The sequence below is a fragment of the Rhodamnia argentea genome, chromosome 6, assembly GCF_020921035.1.
Source record: "Rhodamnia argentea isolate NSW1041297 chromosome 6, ASM2092103v1, whole genome shotgun sequence".
Lineage (NCBI taxonomy): Eukaryota > Viridiplantae > Streptophyta > Magnoliopsida > Myrtales > Myrtaceae > Rhodamnia > Rhodamnia argentea.
Window position 1 is genome coordinate 807,322 of NC_063155.1, and position 22,991 is coordinate 830,312.

The following is a 22,991-nucleotide window of genomic DNA, read 5'->3' on the forward strand; positions in this document are numbered from 1 at the left end:
GGACTACAATTCGAACGCCGAGGGCGCTCGATTCTCATGCTGGGCTCTTCCCGGTTCGTTCGCCGTTACTAGGGGAATCCTTGTTAGTTTCTTTTCCTCCGCTTATTGATATGCTTAAACTCGGTGGGTAGCCCCGCTTGACCTGGGGTTGCGTTGGTAAAGAGTAGATTCACGGAGCGCCCGCACGGGCGACACGCATGACATTGATTGTTGGGGTCTCATCAACCACCGAATGTCGTGGTGCTAATCGCTCTAGCGCTCGATTTTGGGCCAACCGGGACGAAATCGTCGCGGGAGGCCAACATACGCACCCGAGTCCCGCCCGCCCAATTAAAGGCGAGGGATTAGGGGCAACGCCGTGTGTGACACCCGGGAAAACGTGCCCTCGATCGAATGGCTTCGGGCGCAACTTGCGTTCAAAGACTCGATGGTTCTCGGGATTCCGCAATTCACACCAAGTATCGCGATTCGCTACGCTCTTCATCGATGCGAGAGCCGAGATATCCGTTGCCAAGAGTTGTTATGAATAATAGGAGATTGTATGGCATCCCGTGCACGCACCATATCTAGGGTGATGGGAGCATCGCTCTCTTGTTCAAGTTCCTTGGCGCATTCTGCGCCGGGGTTCGTTGTATCGCCGAGAAGGCCCGAGCGCTCTAGGCGCCTGTGCGATCCCAGCGTCGAGGGACGGTGGGAAAAGACCCACCACCCCTATTGAGTTTTTTACGAGTTCTCTGGTCATTCTGCTAGGCGGGATTCGACAATGATCCTTCCGCAGGTTCACCTACGGAAACCTTGTTACGACTTCTCCTTCCTCTAAATGATAAGGTTCGGTGGACTTCTCGCGATGTCATCGGCGGCGAACCGTCCACGTCGCCGCGATCCGAACACTTGATCGGACCATTCAATCGGTAGGAGCTACGGGCGATGTGTACAAAGGGCGGGGACGTAGTCAACGCGAGCTGATGACTCGCGCTTACTAGGAATTCCTTGTTGAGGACCAACAATTGCAATGATCTATCCCCATCACGATGAAATTTCAAAGATTACCCAGGCCCGTCGGCCAAGGCTATAGACTCGTTGAATACATCGGTGTAGCGCGCGTGCGGCCCGGAACATCTAAGGGCATCATAGACCTGTTATTGCCTCAAACTTCCTTGGCCTAAGCGGCCGTAGTCCCTCTAAGAAGCTGGCCGTGGAGATGTACATCCCCATAGCTAGTTAGCAGGCTGAGGTCTCGTTCGTTATCGGAATTAACCGGACAAATCGCTCCACCAACTAAGAACGGCCATGCACCACCACCCATAGAATCAAGAAAGAGCTCTCGGACCGTCAATCCTTACTATGTCCGGACCTGGTAAGTTTCCCCGTGTTGAGTCAAATTAAGCCGCAGGCTCCACTCCTGGTAGTGCCCTTCCGTCATTTCCTTTAAGTTTCAGCCTTGCGACCATACTCCCCCCGGAACCCAAAAACTTTAATTTCTCATAAGGTGCCGGCGGAGTCCTAAAAGCAACATCCGCCGATCCCTAGTGGGCATCGTTTATGGTTGAGACTAGGACGGTATCCGATCGTCTTCGAGCCCTCAACTTTCGTTCTTGATTAATGAAAACATCCTTGGCAAATGCTTTCGTAGTTGTTTTTTTTTTTTTGGTAAGGTAAGTATGTATTGATCATTCAAAAGCTAGATACAAAAAACCGGGCACAAAATCTATGAACTCAACATGGCACATAGGGTGCCGGGGAGAGTTCAACGTTGACCGGTTGCAAAATACACCAAGAAGAGGGCCATACACGGATGGCGAACAAGCTAGTACAGGGACGGAGAAAACAAACAAGGGGGCAAACAAGTAAGGAAACCCGTAAACCAAAAAGACCAAAGTTGGATGGGGCAAACCACAATGCACCGAGGAAAGAGACACATCCCGGAGGAAAACGCAGCAGGTCAGAAGCATGATTGGAGGGGTAGTCCCCAGCATGACCTTGAGAAGGCAATCGCGGCAGCCAAAAGGGTGGAGAATGAGTTGGAGTGTTGAGGAGCTTCCGAATCCTTGCAAGTATAAGTTGGGGAGACAGCACCTCCCGAGCTCCAGGAATGATCCGCGCCCACCAAATAGCACCAGTAAGATGGGGAACCCCGACTTGGCTTTAAGGGTATGACCGCATCGGTACAAAAGATGAAGGCACGTCTAGGATAAAGAGCAACTTCATGACCCACGTAGATAGTAAGTTGAGGGAGACCGATGGAGACCCGAGAAGAGTGTAGAGCAGCGGCTACTGATAACGCTGCAGGGGCACCATTAAGAAGGTGGGTAGAGGCGCCAACACCGAGCTGCAGCAAGAGGGAACTAAAAGTGCAGAAAAAATCGAGACCAAGGATACAACGAAAGTAAAACAGCCAAACAGGAGGCTGAAGTAAAAAATATAAGGAAGTACACCTAGAGGCAAAACCGAAGAGGCCATAGAAAATCAGAAGAAAAAAGAAAAGAAGGGGACCAAGAAAACAAGGTAAAGATCAAGAACACCGAGATTGCAGTGGCGATCCCAAGCAAAATGAAGAGCCCAACCGCGAAGATGTAGCTGGAGCAGCTTAGGCCACTAAGGCAGATGGGCAGCCTCAGATCACGTGACAAAGCCGTACCAGCAGCGCCCTAGCAGCAAACAGAAAACCAGCTTGGGAAGAAAAGTGGAGAGCCCAACAGTGTGATACAAGGTCGGTTTAGGAACAAAAGAGAACCCGCAAAACAACGAACAGGTTGGCATCACCCGGAGGGACCAGCAGCAGAACAGCAGCATCAGCAGAGTGATAAACTCCTAATAACTTTGGCGAGGCATTCGCAAAAGCCTAGAACTTGGGGACACAGCTACAATGTTGAGGATCTTCATTATCTAAACGGGGAGTCTGTAGATGGCTCAACAATGAGCTGCAAGAGTGTGGGTCCAAGTACATATTGGGAGAAGATAGGTAAACCTATTGGGAACCAATACGACAAATACATATAAACAAAAGACCAGGATGTACAGTAGAGGGAACCAGCACAACCTATTGGGAGAAGATAGGTAAACAAGAGGAACTAAGGTAAACTATAACAAGAGGTACAACGAAGCAGAACATGCATCACGAGGGCAAAAACCGACGGAACCCCGAGGTTGCAGCAATATAGGAGGCGAAGGGGTCACCATCACAGCATGCCAAACCCGGGAGAGCACCCACCAAAGCACAAGTGTAAGAGGCGGAACTAGGAGCCACAAAACAGAGAATCCCGAGAGGTAGGACATCTTGCTGTAGCCCCCAGTCCCGGCATTCGAGGTAAAGGGGATTTTTTGTTTCGTTATTATTATTTTTTTTTTTTATTCATCCAATCCCCCCCTTTTTTTTGCTCTTTCGATTGTTTTTGTTTTGTTTTTTTTTGTTTTTTTTTTAGCCGACCAACAAAATTCCCTGGATAAAGCATAGCATGATAAATAGGAGCACCAACCGGCCATACACAGAAGCAAGGCACGGTAGATGACAAAAGAGGATAAAAGGTGAATTGGCAAGAAACCACAATGCGAGAGCACAAAACAGTGCAAACAAAGAAAGCTGGAGGCAAAGAAGCCAAGCCAATGAGGGCCAAAACCGTAACAAACAGGCGGCCAGCAAGATCCAGCAGAAGATAGAGAGACAATGCTGAGGCTAACAGCGGTAAAAAGGGATAGCCACCGGACCAAAGGTAGTACGCAGAAAGAGGAAACCTAAGGGTGACTCGGGAGAAGGGCGATATCGGCACAACTTCACCAGGTGACAAGGTAATGAGAAGTAAAGAACCCAGGAGCCAAGGAAGAAGAAGTGACAAAAGGCCAACAGAGTAGGGGACAGAAACGGGAAAAGGCAAGGCTGTAGACCAACGTAACAGGAGCCCGAGAAGGTGAGAGAGAAGATGGAAACAAGAGAGAGCTGGGACCAACAGGAGGCCTCGCAAAAAGGTAGGGAGAAGAAGGAAAACCAGAAGAGGCAGTAGAGGAGAAAGAAACAAGAACAAAGAAGGAGAAGTGGAGGACCAGAACGGAGACCAACTAAGGAGAGTAGCAAAACCAGGGTTGCCCTTACACAAGTGAGCAGTACAAAAGTACATCCAACATCAGCAACCAGCATCCACTCGTGGCATTAGTCAGGCAGACCGGAAGAGCCCCAGCGGGTACTACAGACCCATCGGCATGTGAACAAGTAGGCCAAAGTAGCGGGAAAGAGCTGGGTAGGGAGAAGGGGAGGAAAACTTCCCATGTTCAGCACCAACAAGATTGCTTCGAGCGAAGGTAGCGATCAAGAGCACCTAGTCCAATCCGAAATTCGGAAAAGCCATAGAGATTGGAACCTGGAATCTGCAGAAGTTATATAGAGAAGGGGATTATAAACAAAGGAAATAAACATCCAGACAGCAATTAATGTATTAAGAGGGGACATCAAAGATAGCTATTGATAGGCCCCACTTCACTTGGATGTACCTGTTCCGAGGATGGTCCCGAATATGGCCCAAAGAAACGGCTTTGTCCTTAACCGGTTTAGTGAGATGGAAGAGCATAGCCGGAGGAAAAAGCTGTTTATTGCGGAAGAGCACCTCATTCCTTGTGGTCCAAATAATATGGCATAAGGCTCCAAGAGCAAATCGGGTAATCCTATGTGCAAAAGAATTGCTACCCAAGTGCGTCTTTGTCCACCTAACAAAACCATCCCAAGGTCTAGGCCTCCACTCTAGCAAACAATTAGAAGCCCAAATCGCGGCAAGTTGACCGGTGATTGAACACCCAAAAAATAGATGATCAACCGAGTCCGGAGAAACACGGCAGAAGGCGCAGAGACCCTCATCAATCCGACGGTATTGCAAAAGTAGTACTTGAGTCGGAAGACGGTTGTGGGAGGCTAGCCACATAATGAAGGAGTCCCTCGGAGCAAAAGCTTTGTCCCAAATAAAGGTATGCCAATGGACGACCTGGCGTCTAGGCCTAATATGGTCCCAAGCCGAAGCAAGCGAGAAGGTACCATCCAAGTGTCCAACCCATTTGAAGATGTCTTCTCTATTTTCTATAAAAGTAGGTGGCGGATCCAGCCATGGCCGAATGGTTGCTAGGACGGAAGATGGAGGAAAGCCCGAGAGAAAGAAATCTCGGACGGTGATCATGCGCGGAATCCCAGCCCTATAGATGTCCCTGGGCGTGAAAAACCTGTGAAGAGGACCTTTGTCATGCCAGTGGTCGAACCAAAAAGATGTTGCATGGCCATTTCCTAGCTTCCATTTGAACTGCAAGACAAACCGATGTCGAAGCTGCAGGATTTTCTTCCAAGACCACGAACATATGGTAGGTGTAGTGACTATCCAAAAGTTGCCTTTGCGTAAAAAGTTGGAATGGATCCATCTACACCAAAGCGATTCCTTATCGGTGAAAAGAAGCCATATGTGTTTTAAAGTCAACGCTCTGTTACAATCTAGGAGCCTGCGTATCCCTAGACTACCTTCTTTTTTGGGGAGACAAATGTTGGCCCAAGAGACCTTAGCCCCGCCAACTCCAAGATTAGGGCCCTTCCACAAAAATTGCCGAAGAATGACTTCAATTTTGTTCAAAACAGATTTGGGAAGTGTAAATACACCAGCCCAGTAAATATGAATAGAGTGCAAGACAGATTTCGGGAGTTGCAAACGACCCACATAAGATAGGTAACGAAGTGCCCAAGATCATGCCCGGGCAATAATGGCATTGACTAAGATATCGCAGTCAGTCTTAGAAAGCCTCGAGGAGATGATGGGGACTCCCAAATACCGGAAAGGAAGGTGTCCTTGTTGAAAGTTCAGTAAATCACTAATTTGTGTATGTAGGATGGGAGAACCACCCGAGATGTAAAATTCGCTCTTGTTGGGATTCGGGTTGAGGCCCGACCAACTAGAGAATAAGTGAAGACCATCCTTTATGAGTTCAATCGATGGTAGGTGTCCTTCGGCGAATAACAATACATCGTCTGCGAAGAAGAGGTGGGATAATCGAAGGTGCTTCCATCTCCAAAAGGGCTTGAAGGCAGGGAGAGACGACTTGGTATGAAGAATCCCAGATAATACTTCCATTACCAAGGTAAAGAGATAGGGCGAGAGCGGGTCGCCTTGCCTAATACCTCTTCTGCTAGAGAAGAACCCATTGAGCTCCCCATTGATGGCGATAGAGAATTTGGGTGTGGAAACACACTCCATAAGTAGGGCAATGAAGAACTCCGGGAATCCGAAAGCTCGGAGGACAAGCTCAAGGAAATCCCATCTAACAGTATCATACGCCTTACGTAAGTCCACCTTGATAGCGCATCTGGAGCTATATTGTGGATGGTGGAAATCGGCAAAGAGTTCCTGAGCAATGAGGATATTGTCGGTGATTCTTCTTCCTTTAACGAAGGCCGTCCGAGAAGGAGAAATCAGCGAAGGTAAGAGGGCAGCCACTCTATTAGCCAATAGTTTGGAAATACATTTGTATATTGTATTGCAACAAGCAATGGGGCGAAAGTCATTCATCGCCAGAGCATTAGGAGACTTTGGCACTAACGAAAGAATGGTTGCGTTTATTTCCTTTAGCAACCGGCCGATCTTAAAGAAATCCATGATAGCATAGGTGATTGAAGGGCCGATGACATTCCAGGATGAAGTATAGAATTCCACGTTGAAACCATCTGGGCCGGGGGCTTTTCCTTTAGGTAAGGAAAACAATGTGTTTCGGATCTCTTCCTCGGTAATAGGCCTAGACAAGAGCTCTACTTGGTCAACAGCTAAGGTACGAGAAAGAAACCCACGAACCTCAGAAATGTCCGGCTAAATATTATCCTCATTTGCATTGAGGAGCATTTCATAATGGTTAACAATATGGGCTTTAACTTGACTAGGTTCCGTCAAAGTTGATCCATCCAACCCAACTACCGATAAAATACGGTTGTGTAGTCTCCCCTTGTTGACAAAATGATGAAAGTATTTGGTGTTGGAGTCACCCTCTTTAAGCCACTTGATTCTTGATTTTTGCTAGAAAAAAGACTCCTCTTGTAGTCTAAGGGCCACAAAGGCGCGGAGATGCTCAAGTTCTCGATCCGCCAATGGTTGATTAGTGGGATCACGTTCCAACTCCTCTTGGATCAATGAGAGGTCAATCCTAGCTTGTTCGGTACGTACAGAAATATCAGCGAAAGAATGCCTATTGAGTTGCTTCAGGTGGTATTTGAGCGGTTTAAGTTTGCTGCAAACCACAAACATAGGCGTACCATCCAGCTGAGTGGCCCAAACCCGTGAAACTATTTCTTTAAAGGAGGGATGGGTAATCCAAAAGTTAAAGAATTTAAACGGCTTCTTCGTATTGGGAGGGGGCAAGATTTTAATAACCATTAGTGTATGGTCTGAAATCCCAGGAGCCAAAAAGGTCGCCTCGAAGAAGGAAAAGGTTCGGCTCTAGTGCTCATTAATAAGGACTCGATCAATCTTCCGTTGTTTACTAAGCAAACCCGAGGATGTAGACCACATGAATACGTGGCCAATGTATCTAAGATCATCCAGGCCCGCCCGAGTTAGACACTCTCCAAAATCATCAAACGCGGGGATCCATGTATTAGATCCCCCCCATTCTATCAATGTGATCCCGGATTGTGTTGAAGTCACCAGCAACTATCCAAGGTTGTATACGATCAGTGAGCCAACATAAGTCGGTCCACAAGGATCGGCGTGAGATAAAAGAGTGGCCCCCGTAGGCAACCGAGAGGATGCAAGAAAGGTTCCTTGTATTAAAGCCAACCCGTGTATGGATTATTTGATCGGAAGTGAAGAGAACCAATACCTCAACCACTTGGGGATCCCATCCAAACCAAATTCTGCCAAGGGGGGAGAAATCATAGTTTACCACCCAACTCCATCCCGGTATTAAACCGGGAGATGTGGTAGCAAAACTAGATGCTTTAATTTTCGTTTCCAATATCCCAATACAAGAGAGACGATGATTCCGAACCGGAGAACGGATTTCAGCTTGACGAAGTGGGTCAACGAGACCCCTAATATTCCAAGCACCGAAGAACATATTTACAAGTGAAAATAGGGGTCACCGTTTCTTTTTGTTCAGCCTCTTCCTCTGCTTCCAAGTGTTGGCCTTTGAAGAGGTGGGGATGGTGTCCGTCCCTTGGCCATGCGTCTCAAGAAGCTCATCGGCCCATGTGGATGCTTCATGCGTTTTTGGAAGGGCAAAGACCGTTGTGCGTGATCTCGTATGTGGAGGAGACAATAGTGGGAAGTCCTCCTCCCCATCGATTTGCGGTTCTCCAGAGGCGTCTTCCTTGTCCGAGGAAGAGGAATAGATAGAGGTAGACCGAGAAGACGAGCCAAGTAAAGATAGATGCTGATCGGAGTTGAGGGCACTAGTACATGGTATAGGCTGTGTAGGAAGGACGGGATCACCCAGTGGGGGTTCGAGAGAACTCGTGTAATTGGTTGCAGCATCACCAACCCCTTCCATTTTTTGTAGACCGAAGTGTGAAAGTTCCGAGGCAGCCACAGCGGCTTGGAGGAATTGAGCCGTGGCCGGGTGGTTGACTTGAGAGAGTAGCGCCAAAGCAGCTGCTAGACAAGGGGGCTGTGCTGAAGTGATATCAAGTTGAGAAGCCTGATCTGTGCATGGAATAAGAGTCAGAGCTGCATTCTGAATGGACAGAGGGGAAATGTCCAGGGGCACAAGCGGCTTCACGGAAAGACCCCGATTCAGGGGGCCATAATGTTCTATATGCAGAGCAAGGGTAGAAGGTTTAGGATCCGAGGGTTTACTCAAAATAGGGGTGGAGATCCGTTGGGGGGCGATCGGCAATAGGGGCTCCACCCCAATAGCATCATCGGGAGGAGGCAGCATGTCCTTATCGGGTAAACCCGAAGGGTGAAGTGGCAAAGTGGGTGTGTTTAGAACAGATTGGCTACTGGTGATGGGGGGTCCAGCAAGCTGTTCAAAGGGTGACGAGAGCCCACGTCCGTTACGCCCTTTCACCCGCTTCCAGCCACTATTAGGTTGGGGGTTTACGAAGTAGCCGCAGGCTTTTAGGGAAGAAGGCTGAGGAGGTTAAGCACATGGGAAACCAGGGGTACCAACCTTGTGACCAAAAATGCCACAAGTATCACAAGAGAGAGGTCTCCACTCGTATTCCACAGCAATGTTGAGGAGCTCACCCTTCCATCTCACTTTGACAAACTCAGGGGGAGGGTGGCCAGCTTTGATTTCCACACAAACACGGGCATAGGAGATTCTCCTCATAGTGTCCGTCGGCTCATCAACATATAGCGCCTTACCAATAGCACTCGCAATGTAGCCTAGCCCCGAGGGAGACCAAAGAGAAAAGGGTATGCAACGTAGTTTAACCCAAATAGGAAAGGTTTGTTGAAAGTCCTTAGTGAGTTTTATGTCCGCGTGCCATTGTTGCAGTACCATTGTGCTGTTGAAGATAGAGATGGGTCCTTTTTCCAGCACCCTTCTTCTAAACGAGTCATCGGGGATGTGGAAAAAATAGAATCCATCCTCATGAAGGCGCACATCAAGAAGCTGTGTACTCCGGGCCTTTTTGTGAGCTTCTTCGATTGCTTTGAAATGGATCTTCCCGCCAATGTAATACCCAACAATGCAACTTTTCCACATTGGGTGTTGTTCCGCCTCAATCTCCGGAGGGATGTCTACAATCGTCTCCCCATTACACTCTTTGGGAGGTACATGTTTGAGTTTATAACCAGTGTTTACCACCTTAGCTACGTTAGCCCAAGTCCTCTGCTTTTGATTTGTCAAAGGCATGGCCTTGGGTCCGCTTTTGCTTCTACCGGTATTAGGGGGAGGAAGCATGGGATTCCGAGGGGGTAAGTCCCCTGCAGCCCGAGAGGTGCCAGCACCCTTTTGGAGAATGGGTCGGGACGGGGTGTTGGAGGTCATCCCTCTAATCCGTCTTCTTCCTCTACTTCGACTTTTCTTGGGATCACACAAGCGCGATGCCCGAAAAACCTCACCTCCCACATCCGAGGTATCACTTTTAACAGAGGCTATAACAACGGTTTTGCCCTTGTTAGCGATAGTTTCATTGGCATGAATGACTTCATTTTCGGGGAAAGTGGAGGGAATGGTTTCTTCCAAAGAGAAGTGTTCGGGTGTGTCGTCGTGGGGGATATACGGTTCATTTCCAAGAGGGTGCATATCAGCAGAGACAACAACCACGAGTCACGAACAGAATGCAAGATTCAACACAGCCACAACATGTAGTAGGCGATGCAGACCCAAATTCAGCACGCAACAGAACACAAACTTGCTATCCTCTAGCACAATGCAGAATCCCGGACACCACAGCCAACACAGAGGTATCCACGCAGCAAAAATGTCATACCAGTATAGGAAGTGTAGGGAATGTGGGCTTACCGATACTTCTGTGAGCCAACTTCAAGAAACGTGAGCAATAACAGGCGGGTAGCTCGGAGTCGGGCGGGAGAGGATGACCCTCGGTTCTCACCGTCAGATAGGGTGAAGAGGGGGTTGAGACGATCAAAACCCCTCTACGCTCCACTCCAATCGGCGCCGAGAATGGCCTGAATCGCAGCTTTCCGGTGCGGTGAACAGCCCGATTGATCAACCTTCGGGACAATAAAGTGGGAGGCGCCGTTCGGGAGGATTGAAGAGGAAAACAAGAACCCCTCCAAAAATCCCTCCAGTGGTAGTCGTAATAAGCCGAAATCACCAGAACTCCGGCGGATGAACAGCAGCGTCGCGAAACCCAGGTGAAAACGTTTCCAAGCTGCACATGAGCATCACAGGCCGCAACGTAAGGCGTCGGTCGAACAGATCGGAGAGAAAGCAGAGGTGACAAGAACCCCCGCAACATTCCGCTTCAATCGTCGCCGGGGGTGACCAGAGTTGCAAGATTTCTGTCGCGAGCACAGTGACTTCGAACTTGCGGGTCGTTCAAGCTTCAGAGATGAAATGTGGACAAGAGAGACCACGAAATAGAACACCAATCAGAGGGGTTGGAGAGTGAGAAGAGGCGATCAAAACCCCCCGGCCCACTGCTCCAAAGACCGCCTGGAGTGGCCGGACTCTCTAGGTTTCCAGTGAATGAGCAGTATCGCGATTTGCAGATCTTCCAAGCTTCGAGGACGAAACGTGGACAAGAGAGGCCACGAGGAAGAGCGTCGATCGGAGGGTTTGGAGGGGGAGAAGAGGCGATAAAAACCCCCCAACCGCTGCTCCCAAAGTCGCCGGGAGTGGCCGGAATCGCTAGGTTTTCGGCAGGTGAACAGTGCCGCGAGCTGCACCAGATGAGAGCGCGTGAGCAAGACGCGCGCGGGGTCTAGTGAAAATGAAAGATTATGTTTTCAGCTGTTGTTTTTTTTTTTTTTTTTGTAAGGTAAATATGTATTAACTTTTCAAAGCACTAGGTACAAAATGAAAACCGGACATAAAAACCATGAACCGAGGATGGTATTGTGTGTGCCATAAAGGGTTCAACGGTGTACCGGTTGAAAGATACAAGAGTGCACTAAAGGCACCTAGACAACGGCCGGACAAGCCGGAGGAGAACTATACAGGCAACAAAATAAAGACGTCGATCCTAAATGAAAAGGAAAGCAAAGGACCATCAAACGGCCAAGACAGTGAGTCTGAACAAAAAGGAAGGGTGGGGCGGCCAAAAAGATATACACGCCCAACGCAGTATCTAAAGGAATGCTGCAGAATCCAAAATGCAGGCGAATGGAGAAGCGGACAGGCGTCTTCAACACGGCTTTGCAGTAAATGATGTCCCATAAATATCCCGTGGCTAGCATTGGCAGAACAGCGATCCAGGGTGGTAATTATAACGGTGAAACTAGCCCAAGAGGGGATTTCAACGTATGGCTTGTGAGACAACCTCCAATGGAAATGGGGGCGTCGGACTTTAGAGGCAGCAATCGGCATCCACGATTGCATCAGTGGTCAAAAATAGTCGGTGAGAGGGTCCAATTTCGCTGAAGTAATCTGTTGTGGGGTGTATCCGAATCAGGATCGACCGAGACAACTTTGTCTTTAATCATCTTTGTGAGGTGCATTATAGTAGAAGGCGGGAAAAGGTCCTTGGCACGAAACAGAATGTTGTTTCTTTCGATCCATATGATGTGGCATAATGCACCAAAGGAGTACCTGGCTATTCGTGAATGGAAGGATCGTCCACCAATGTGGGCTTGTGCCCAATGAATAGTATCCCCCCAAGGACGATTCCTCCAAGCAATATTGCATTTGGACGCCCATGTGGATGCTAGTTGGCCCGTGGTCTCACACCCGAAAAACAAGTGACTAACCGAGTCTGGTTGTCTTTGGCAGAAGGCACAAGCTCCCTCTTGAATTCTGCAGTAGCGTAGTAGGAGTGTTTGGGTGGGGAGCCGGTCAAGGAGGGCTAGCCATAAGAGGAAGGCATGCCGTGGCGCAAGTGTAGAGTCCCATATAAAAGAATGCCATTGTACCTTGCTCTTCTTAGGTCTGATGGTGTCCCATGCCAAAGCAATGGAGAAGTCCCCCGACGGATGCCCATTCCAAGTAAAGATATCTTCATTTCCTTGAAGTAGGGGGGGAGCCGGTTCCAACCAGGAGAGAAGTGTATGGAGGACGGTTGAGGGTGACCAAGTGGAAGAAAAAAATTCCCCATTTGTTATACCCCGAGGGATCCTAGATTGATATATATCTCGATCGGTGAAGCGTTTGTAAAACGGGCCTCTCTCATGCCAATGATCAAACCAGAATGATACCATCCGCCTGTTACCAATCCTCCATCTAAATAACAGCTGAAATTCCTGTCGTAGCTCCGGGATTTTCTTCCAGGTCCAGGAACAGAAGGTGGGTTTGGTGGCCACCCAGAAGTTGACGTTCTTTAAGTAGGTGGAGTGGATCCACTTGCACCATAGGGATTCTTTATCCGAGAAGAGGATCCAGATGTGCTTTAGGGTCATCGCCTTGTTGGAGTCGACCAATCTGCGAATACCTAATCCGCCCTCGTCTTTTGGATGGCATAAGTCGCTCCATGCAACCTTAGCACCCCCTATGCCAAGGTCGGGTCCTTTCCACAAAAATTGATGCAAGATAAGCTCAATACTATTCAAGACCGACCTGGGTAGGATGAAAACGGTAGCCCAGTACACATGTATAGAGTGCAGAACCGATCCGATCGGCCGTAGCCTCCCCGCATAACTTAGGAATCGTTGAGACCAAGACCTAGCTCCGCAAGTAATAGCATGTACTAGGAAGTCGCAATCTGACTTGCAAATACGGGATGAGATAATCGGAACTCCAAGGTACCAAAATGGGAGGTTACCTTCTCGGAATTCCAAGCACCGGCGGATCTGGTTTCTGATCCGTGAGGAGCCCCCTGAGAAGAATATATCACTCTTTTGTGGATTTGGTATAAGGCCGGACCAAGAGGAGAAGAGGTGTAGCCCTTCCTTAAGTAGCTTGATAGCCCGAATGTTCCCTTCTGAGAAAAGTAGCACATCATTAGCAAAGAACAAGTGGGAGAGGCGAGTGGACTTACATCTCTAGCAGTATTTGAAGTATGGCGAGGAGGTTTTGGCCTGGAGGATGCCGGAGAGAACTTCCATGACCAGCGTAAATAGGTACGGCGATAACGGGTCACCCTGGCGAATGCCTCCGAAACTAGAGAAGAATCCATGTAACTCTCCATTTATGGCAATGGAGAACTTGGCTGTGGATACGCACTCCAAGATAAGGTCGACCATGAAGTCCGGGAAGCGAAAGGCTTGTAGAACCAATCGAAGGAATCTCCAGTCCACCGTATCGTAAGCCTTGCGGAAATCGACCTTAATCGCACACTTGGGAAGGTAGGGCTGGTGATGAAAATCGGTGAACAATTCTTGGGCAAGCATAATATTGTCACTAATCCGCCTCCCTCTAACAAAAGCCGTCCGTGAAGGTGATATTAAGGACGGCAATAGGTCCGCTATCCGATTGGAAAGAATCTTAGTAATACACTTGTACAATGTATTACAAAGAGCAATCGGACGAAAGTCTTGCATGCCCGAGGCGTTAGGGGTCTTCGGCACCAGTGAAATTATGGTCGTATTAATCTCCTTAAGGAGTTTCCCGGTCCGAAAGAACTCCTGGATAGCTAAGGTAACAGAGGGGCCAACGATATCCCAAGAAGAAGTAAAGAATTCAACGCTAAAACCATCGGGGCCGGGGGCCTTACCTCGCACGAGGGAGAATAAGGTGCTGCAGATTTCCTCGTCGGTGATGGGCCGTGACAAGGACAATATTTGATCATCATGAAGGGTGCGATGCAAGAACCCCCGAATGTCAAGGAGAGACGGTGTGGAAGCCGACGGTTCCCCATTCAATAATCCGTCAAAGTAGTTGATTACGTGCTCCCGAACATGTGCGGGTTCCGTGATAGCCATTCCAGTAGAATCCGTGACAAAGAGGATTCGATTGTGGAGGTGCCTCCTGTCAACAAAGTGGTGAAAGTAGCGGGTATTTAGGTCGCCTTCCTTCAGCCAACGAATTCTTGATTTTTGTCGGTAGAAAGATTCTTCCTGCTGCCGGAGCGTGGAGAAGGCGCGTAGGCACTCCGGCTCCCCGTCCGCCGGCTCCCGATTTGCGGGGTTAAGCTGAAGGTCATCCCGCACCGAGATGAGGGCTTGTCGGGCTTGCTCGGTTTGGTGAGTGATATCAGAAAATGAGCTTCTGTTGAGTTTCTTCAGCCGTGCCTTTAGCATTTTAAGTCCGCAGCATATGACAAACATATGGGTGCTACGGATTTGGGAGTCCCACACTTGCTTGACGATGTCTTTGAAGTTGGGATGGGTTGTCCAGAAGTCGTAGAATTTGAATGGCTTCCGTGAGGTTGGTGGAGCCACAATTCTGACCAGCATGGGGGTATGATCGGAGATCCCCGGGGCAAGGAAAGTAGCCTCCGAGTATGAGTATAATTTGGACCAGTGTTGGTTAATGAGCACCCGATCAATTTTGCGTTGCTTCCGCAAGACGCCTGAAGATGTCGACCAAGTGAATCTATGGCCGACATACCTTAAATCATCCAATCCCGCCTAGGCAAGACATTCACCAAGCTCATCAAATGCCGGTATCCACACATTCAAGCTACCCATCCTATCCGATTGGTCTTTGATGGCATTGAAGTCGCCGGCCACCAGCCACGGTTCTTGGGTCGCGCTTAGGTTTACAAGGTCTGACCAAAGGCTCCGCCTAGATATGAAGGTGTGTCCACCATATACGATCGAGAGAACACAAGTCTTCTTCTCATTAATGAACCCGATTCTTGTATGGATGAACCGAGGGGAAGACGACAACATGAGCATATCAATGGCGTTAGCATTCCAGCCAATCCAGATCCGCCCAAGTGGAGAATGGTCATAGTTGGCTAGCCATCGCCAACCAGGACAAATATTAGCCGAGACCGTGTGAAAGGAAGGGGCTTTAACTTTCGTCTCTAAAATGCCAATAAGAGAGAGACGATTTGTACGAATAAAAGATCGTATCTCCACTTGGCGGAGGGGGTCAACTAGACCCCTAATATTCCAAATGCCAAGAAACATATGTACAAAGAAGGGGGATGCCGGTTACCAGCCTTTTCTCCGGCCCTTCTTTTTCTTAGGCTTTGGATTGCCCGTCTTTGAGGAGGAAGGGCTGTTACCTTCCGTAGGGATCAGCTATGGAGCCGTATCATTCCGTCGGAGTTGCTGCTGCACATGGCCACCCGGGAGAGCGCACACCGTGGCTTGTGACCTAGTGAGAGGGGGGGATGGGGATGGGGAGGAGATGTCCTCATCCGTATCGCTACCAATGTTGCTAACCGAATCTCCCTCATTTTCTGACCCCGAAGACACCACAGAAACTACCCCGGGAGAGCAGTCCGAGAAGGATGCTTGCTGTGCATCCGGCCGGTGGGGTTGCATGGGCTGAAGCCGAGCAACGGGGTGAAGATCCGCTGGGGGATGGTCCAAGGGTCCAGCATGTGGTTGGTGGATTCGTAAGACTTCCGATACATACCGTGGTGGGCGATCCTGGACATGCCGAGGCCGAGCAGGTGCAGCGTCAGGTTGATGATCCCGACTATGATGGGGCGCTTTCTTTCTCCTTTCATTTTTGTGTGTGACTTGTTGCCATTCCTCTGTAGGGTGCCACTGGGGTGGAGGGGCCCGAGCATTATGGGTCGTTGCTTCCCGGGCAACACAGGGAAACCCAGCGGCTCCATGTTTGTGCCCAAAGACAGAGCATGTGGGGCACACCAAGGGCTACCATTCGTACTCTACCCCTATGATGGATAGGTCGCCATCCCATCTCATCTTCACCACTTCGGGTCGGGGTTGAGTAGCGTGAATCTCAACACAAACTCTTGCATAAAAGAGTCATTTCATCTGTTCCGTGTGCTGATCAACATATAGGGGTTTCCCGATCACGCTGGCAATGCGGCTAATGGCCGAGGGAGACCAAAGAGAAAGTGGCACCTCCTTCAAACGTACCCAAATGGGAACAACATCCTGGACTCCCTTCTTAAGCTTCAGCTTGGGGTTCCATGGTTGAAGCAACATAGTGCTATTGAGGATGGAAATTGGTCCCATCTCGAGGATTTTCCTCCTAAACTCTTCATCCGGGTTGTGGATGAAGTAGAAGCCGTTGTCATGGAGCCGAACATCATGCACCTGCGAGCCCCAAGTCTTCTTGATGATTTCCACCGTTAATTTGACGTAAACCTTCCTAACAAGGAAGTATCCCACTATACATTCCCGTAGAAAGGGATTCTCATGCGCAACAACGTCCGGCGTGATTTCAACAATGGGTTCCCCCTCCTCCATCACCGGCGGAATATATGAGAGATTATACCCCTTGGTTATTGCTTTGGCTACCTTAGCCCAAGTCGGCTGTTGTCTTTGACCCGGTTGTGCATTTGGCCGGCTATCACTTCTTCCCCTTCCCTTGACAACATCTACCACAATTCGAGATGTTCCAGCCACCAACGAACCCTTCTGAGCCCCACCTTGGTATTGGTGTGCCCATGGGCCTCGCGTACGAGATATACCATGGCTTGGGGTACGCCGGGGGTCACGATTTATCTTACGTGACCCAACCTGTTCAGCCCCCATAGGACCAGCATTCCTCCCTGAAATGACCACCTCAGAAGCAGCCATCTGTTCAACACCTCCAATACCATTCACGTGTTCAGTGTCTCCATTCACAGCAGCAGATTGACAGCCCGTGCGAGGTGCAGCAGCCTCAATAGCAATAAATTCAGAAGGACCAGCCACTACCAATTTGCCCTTAGATGTGGCATTAAGGTCCACGATATTGTGGGGACTCTCTAGACCCCTAGCATGGACTTCAAGTTGAGAAATAGGGATAGAGAAGGGGATTACCTCATCTAGAGAAGCCATACAAATAGGCGGCTCAAGTACGGGAGAGGGTGAGCTCGCCGTAGGGACCATAACTCCGGGTCCACGAAGCTGCCAGTCAACACGATATGCTCCACCCACCGGTCAAACGAGCGGAGGAGGAGACTATAACGGTGTGTCCAATGCTCCTTGGTGTCGCCAAGCCCTGCTTGAATGGCTAGAAGTTGCCTCTGCCCACCAGGTAAACCGCAGAAGCCACTCCAGAGCATGAGAGTCTGCAGAAAAATTGGAACTTGCGAGGGCTAGATCTCCCAAAGTACTCGACCAAAATCCACCAAATTTGGAGGGATGATAGCGGAGAGAAAGGAGAATGTTTTGTCGAAAAATCAGCTCTTTCCGCTGCCGGAGCTGGCCGGGATCTACCTCGGACCACCCGGGTACCAGTAGCAGAACCACCAGAAAAGTCGCGACTTCCAGGGGTCAGATCTCCCAGAATACTCAACGAAACTCCACCAAATTTGGAGGGGTGAAAGAGGAGGATGAGAGGGAGGTTGTGTAAAAAAATCAGCCATTTCCGCCACCGGAGTTTGCCGGAATCGCCATTTCCGCGGCCGATGAACAGTACCCGCGAGTCTGCTACAGAGAGTGTTTGAACTGCGTGCATGAACAGTACGCGCGCGCGCACCCTAGGCCGAATCTTTTATGCTTTCGTAGTTGTTTTTTTTCTTTTTTTGGTAAGGTAAGTATGTATTGATCTTTCAAAAGCTAGGTACAAAAGAAACGGACACAAAAACCTTGAACTCAATATGTCACGAAATGTGACCTAGGGAGTTCAACGGTGATCTGCCTGCAAAATACACCAAGAAGGAGTAGTAAACACAAAAGGGCAAAAGAGCCTAACGGGAACGGGGATGGCCAAACAGTCGGCCAAAAAAACTAGCAACAAACCCAGCAACACTAGCAAAACGGTGGTGGGAGACTATTGAGCAACTGGAGAAGGGAACCTCCATGACTAACCCACGACAGCCATATAGCAACAGCAAGATAGGGAGCTGCATGGCTTTAAGGATATGACCGCATCATTGCAACGCATGAAGGCGCATGTAGTATGAAGGGTATCTTCAAGATCCACGTAAAAAGTAAGTTGAGGGAACCGGATGGAGACCCAAGAAGAAAAGAGAGCAGCAGCTCTACGGAGACACTTCATGGCACCACGACGAAGGTGGGTAGGAATGCAAACACCGAGCTGCAGCATGAGGGAACTACAGGTGCAAAAAACCGTGACCCAATCTACAACTAAGGCGAAGCAGCCAAACAAGAGGCTGAGGTAGAAAAAAACCAGTAGCATCGGTCCGATGAGGGTTCGTGGTAGAGTGAGGGACCACCCGTTGTGGATCACCAGGGAAGGTGCAGCAACAGGAATAGCGACGTAGGTATGGAGCTGAGGGAGAATGCAACGAATGCAAAAATGTACAGACCAGCAGCAACTTTGACGGCAAGTGAGGAAGGGAGGGACCTCCAAGTCGGCCACAGAAGATCGGCAGCCTAGGAACAGCAGCAAGATGGGCAGTAGAGGCCCCAACGGAAACATGGGAGGCGCCTAGCACCCCATAGGTGGAACCAGGATATAGCGAAAGGTAATAAAAATAAAATTACAAACGGACACCATAAAGTTAAACGCGGGAGGTACAGAGTTGTGAAAACCCCAGCAAACTCAAGTGGGGGAAGCAAATAGAAAACGGAGGTAGACCGAGCAGCGTTTGCAACTGAAGACCAGGTCCGCACATGAAATGGGATGCAAAAGATGAAGAAGAAAAAAGAGCCAAGGAGTTAGACAGCAGCGGTGCCAAAGAAAGCAAACAGCCGCAAACCATGCAAGAAAGACGAAAGAGCGGACCCAAATAGTAGACGGCAAAAGGGGGACCGGTTATAGTATGGACAGAAAACCCGGGTTAGGAGATAAGCATTCGTGTGCAAAGCTAACGACACGAAACATCTTGGAACAGCAGCAAGTGACCCGTAGGAGAAGAAAGGGGGTTTTTTTTTTTTTTCCTTCCTTCTTTCTTTTTTTTTTCCCCCGAGACCCCCTCTTTTCTTTTTTTTTCAGTCCCTTTTTTGTTCCTTCGGAGAACCAGAGCAAGTGACAACAAACAACAAAAAAGAAGGAGCTAGAATAGAAAAATGTTGACAGGGTAAACAAGCATAAAGAAAGGGAGAGGGGAGGGCCGAGAGTAACAAGCGATCCACATAAACCTAAGAGAGACAAAGCCGAGTACAAAAGAGGCCACCGAGTGATAGGCGGAGAGGCCGAGCAAACAGAACAGCCGCTTGCAGCAAACTCAGAAGCAGTTAAAGCGATGATCGTGGGGGCAACCACATTTGGTTATGTAGAGGAGTGCAGCAGCAGGAATTGGAGTCATCCAAAACAGGGGGAGGTCGTGTGTGACTTCGGGAAGGAGCTCCAGCAGTGTTATGAAGTTGAACTCTGAAGGGATATCCTCGTAGAAAGCACACGGGATATCCTCAAGCAACAACAAGTCCCTATCCACACCCTCCCGAAGGAAGGTATTTTGATTTTCTCCTTCTTTTTTTCATTTTTCCTTTTCCTTTATTTTTCTTTTTTTCTCATTTTTCCTTTTTTCTCTTTTTTCCTTTTTTTTTATGCTTTCACAGTTGCTTTTTTTTTTTTTTTTTTTTTGGTAAGGTAAGTGTGTATTGATCAACCAAAATGCTAGGTATAAAGGAAACCGGACACAAGAACCATGAACTCGATATGGCACAACAAGTGACATAGGGAGTTCAAGGGTGAACCGGCCGCAAAATACAACCGAAGAACGGCGAACAAAGGAACAAAAACAAGGAAATGCAGAGCCAAACAGATGGGCAACAACTAACAAAAGCCTAAAGACCAGACCAACACGAAACGAAAGCTGTTCACAGCAAGGAGCTACAACGGCAAGGTAGAAGTATGTCAGCAGCGGTAGAAGAGGGCTACGAACAAACTTCGGGAGATGGGTGAGCAGCAGATTTGGTGTAGGAGCGCGAGGAGGTTGATCGCGACAAGTGTCCAATCAAAAGGAGAACCACAGCAGCAAAAGGTGTAGAAAGCCGTAGCATAGGAAGGTTGAAGAAGAAGACGACGAAGCCGAGAAGACCCAAGAAGTTGCTCCGGTCAGGCTGTGGAGGTCAACGGGGGAGAACAATAGGCCGAGAACAGCGGTGCCTAACAACAACAGACAAAAGGACAACAACCGGCGCCAAAACAGGAAAGAGGGAGGGGGAAAGAGCAAAACACAAAAAGAAGGCCAAACATTCGGCCAAAGAGAGAAAGAAGAGGAAAAGGGCCACAAGGGAGGTGGCCAAACGTAAAGAACAAAGCAGGGGAGGGGAGCACCAGCAAGAAAGGGGAAGGGAGCAGGGCGGCAAGGTACAAAAACCACTGAAGCTACAGACAACACCAGCCAACGTGAGCATGGACAAGGAACAAATGAACAGGTACAAAGACAGTTATAGTAAGCAGCAACAAAAAAAGGGGGGGTTCAAAGGAGCACCCAACAACCACAAGAATAAGGGCAGACGCGGAGGTGGCCAATTGGGGAGGAAGCAAGACCCCAAGTGTCACAGAAAGCTAGTCAGCACGAACGCAAGGAGCAGCCCGGGCAGAGGAGAACCCGAGCAGGGAGCAACTCCACCAAAAGCAAACCGAGAAACAGAACAAGTACAAGAAAGAAAAGGAGAGGGAGGCAGAGAGAAAAACAGAAAAAAGAGGCCAAACGGGTAGCCGTAAGACAAGAGGTAAACAGAAAGGCCACCAAGAGAAGAGGTGGAGGAACAGAGAAGCACCAGAAAAAAGGAAAAAAACACAAGAGAGAAGACCAAGAGACAAAGCCACCAGCGTAACAAAGCAGGGAAACAGCCACCCGAGCACCTCGGATTCGGTCGGAAGTGCTAAAGATTGCTGAACTTTGAGGAGGCGTTGGCAACTCCCAAGGTACAGCAACGTGAGAGCAAAGTGCCAACAAGACCCACAATGAGTACGTAACCGGAATCCAAAGCAAGCCTGGGCATCACCTATTCCACCAATAGTTAAAGTAGGTGCTCATCCAAAATAGGTGGCAGAAGGGCATTACGAAAAGCATACAAATCCACGATCAAAGCAGTAGCTTTGGAGAGTAGAATAAGCCCCAGAAGTGTTAAATGGTCGACTAGCACCAGCAGAATGTACAACCGGAAGAAGGGTAGGCACATTATTCTCCACCGTAAAGCGGATTCCTTGAGGCTATTGAAGACATCTGCATAGGATCTGCAGCAGTAATTATATCCCTTAGCCCGACCAAAGTGCGGGCATGAAACATCAGCAACATAGTCCAGCCAAAGTAACACCCGAGGGGCATCACACACCAAGGCAAAAAGTGGAGGACCAACTCGGGTAGCAGCATCACGCACGGCGGTAGCTGTAACGGACCCCGAGTTACCTATGGAAAGAAGATGCAGCACCAAGAAGTCGGAGGACCTCGAGGATGGTGAGTGTTGAACGCGACCGGGTAGGAGCAGGTAATGCAGAAGCAGGACCCCGGTTGCAGCAACAAGTAGATATTATCAACAGTGATTTGTTGTCCAGGCAACAGTGCAAGAAGTGCAGGAGCCGAGGCGATCAACCGAGTATACAATTGAGGCCCTCCCATGTTGGATCATCGGTGGAAGCAGCAAAAGGAACAGAAGCAAAGCAGGGCGGCACAATCATTGCAAACATACAAGAGTACCGGGACGTGACAAAGACAGCAACATATGGAGAAAATATCGTAGAGACACCAGCTGCAGAAGGCACAGCAAGTGCATAGGAACCCAAGTAAAGCCATAGCATCCTAGGAGAACCCGACGTTTGATGGAATGCACATAGAGAGAAACCAATGGCATGGAGAGCCTCCAGGAATCGGTGGTGGGGAAGCCATACATTCCGAGAGAAGGGCCCGGCAGTATCTCTTGTGATGATGAAGCTGCAGTGCTAACCTCTTCGAGAAGAGAAGACTCCAAACAGTACACATGCAGCGGGTACGAAGGAGATTCCCCACTGCAGTAACGGGAGTATGGGGTAAAAGGAGGCACCCGAGGAGAACACCAAGCACGAAGGCCAAGAATTTCACTCTTTTTTTTTTTTTTTTTTTTTTTGGTAAGGTAAGTATGTATTGATCTTTCAAAAGCTAGGTACAAAAGAGATGGCCACAAAAACCTTGAACTCAATATGTCACGAAAAGTGACCTAGGGAGTTCAAAGGTGAACCGCCCGCAAAATACACCCGTAAGGAGTAGTAGGCACAAAAGGGCGAAAGAGCCCAATGGGAACCGGGAGGGCCAAACAATCGGCCTAATAAAACTAGCAACAAACCCAACAACACTAACAAAAGGAGCTGGATGGTGGAGGGAGACCGTAGAGCAACCGGAGAAGGGACCTCCATGAGTAACCCACGGCAGCCAATAAACAACAGCAAGGTAGGGAGCAGCTTGGCTTGGATGATATGACCGCATAAGTTGAAGGGATGAGGGCGCATCTAAGAAGAGGAGCATCTTCAAGATCCACGCAAAAGGTAAGTTGAGGGAGACGGATGGA

The 22,991-nt window shown here is 49.0% G+C and overlaps 1 non-coding gene across 1 annotated transcript; it reads right to left on the minus strand.

Moving 5' to 3' along the window:
• Positions 1-363: 363 nt before the first annotated feature.
• Positions 364-519, minus strand: LOC125315791. Its single transcript, XR_007199078.1, has one exon. It is a non-coding gene; the product is annotated as a 5.8S ribosomal RNA (ribosomal RNA).
• Between the last annotated feature and the right edge of the window lie 22,472 nt (positions 520-22,991).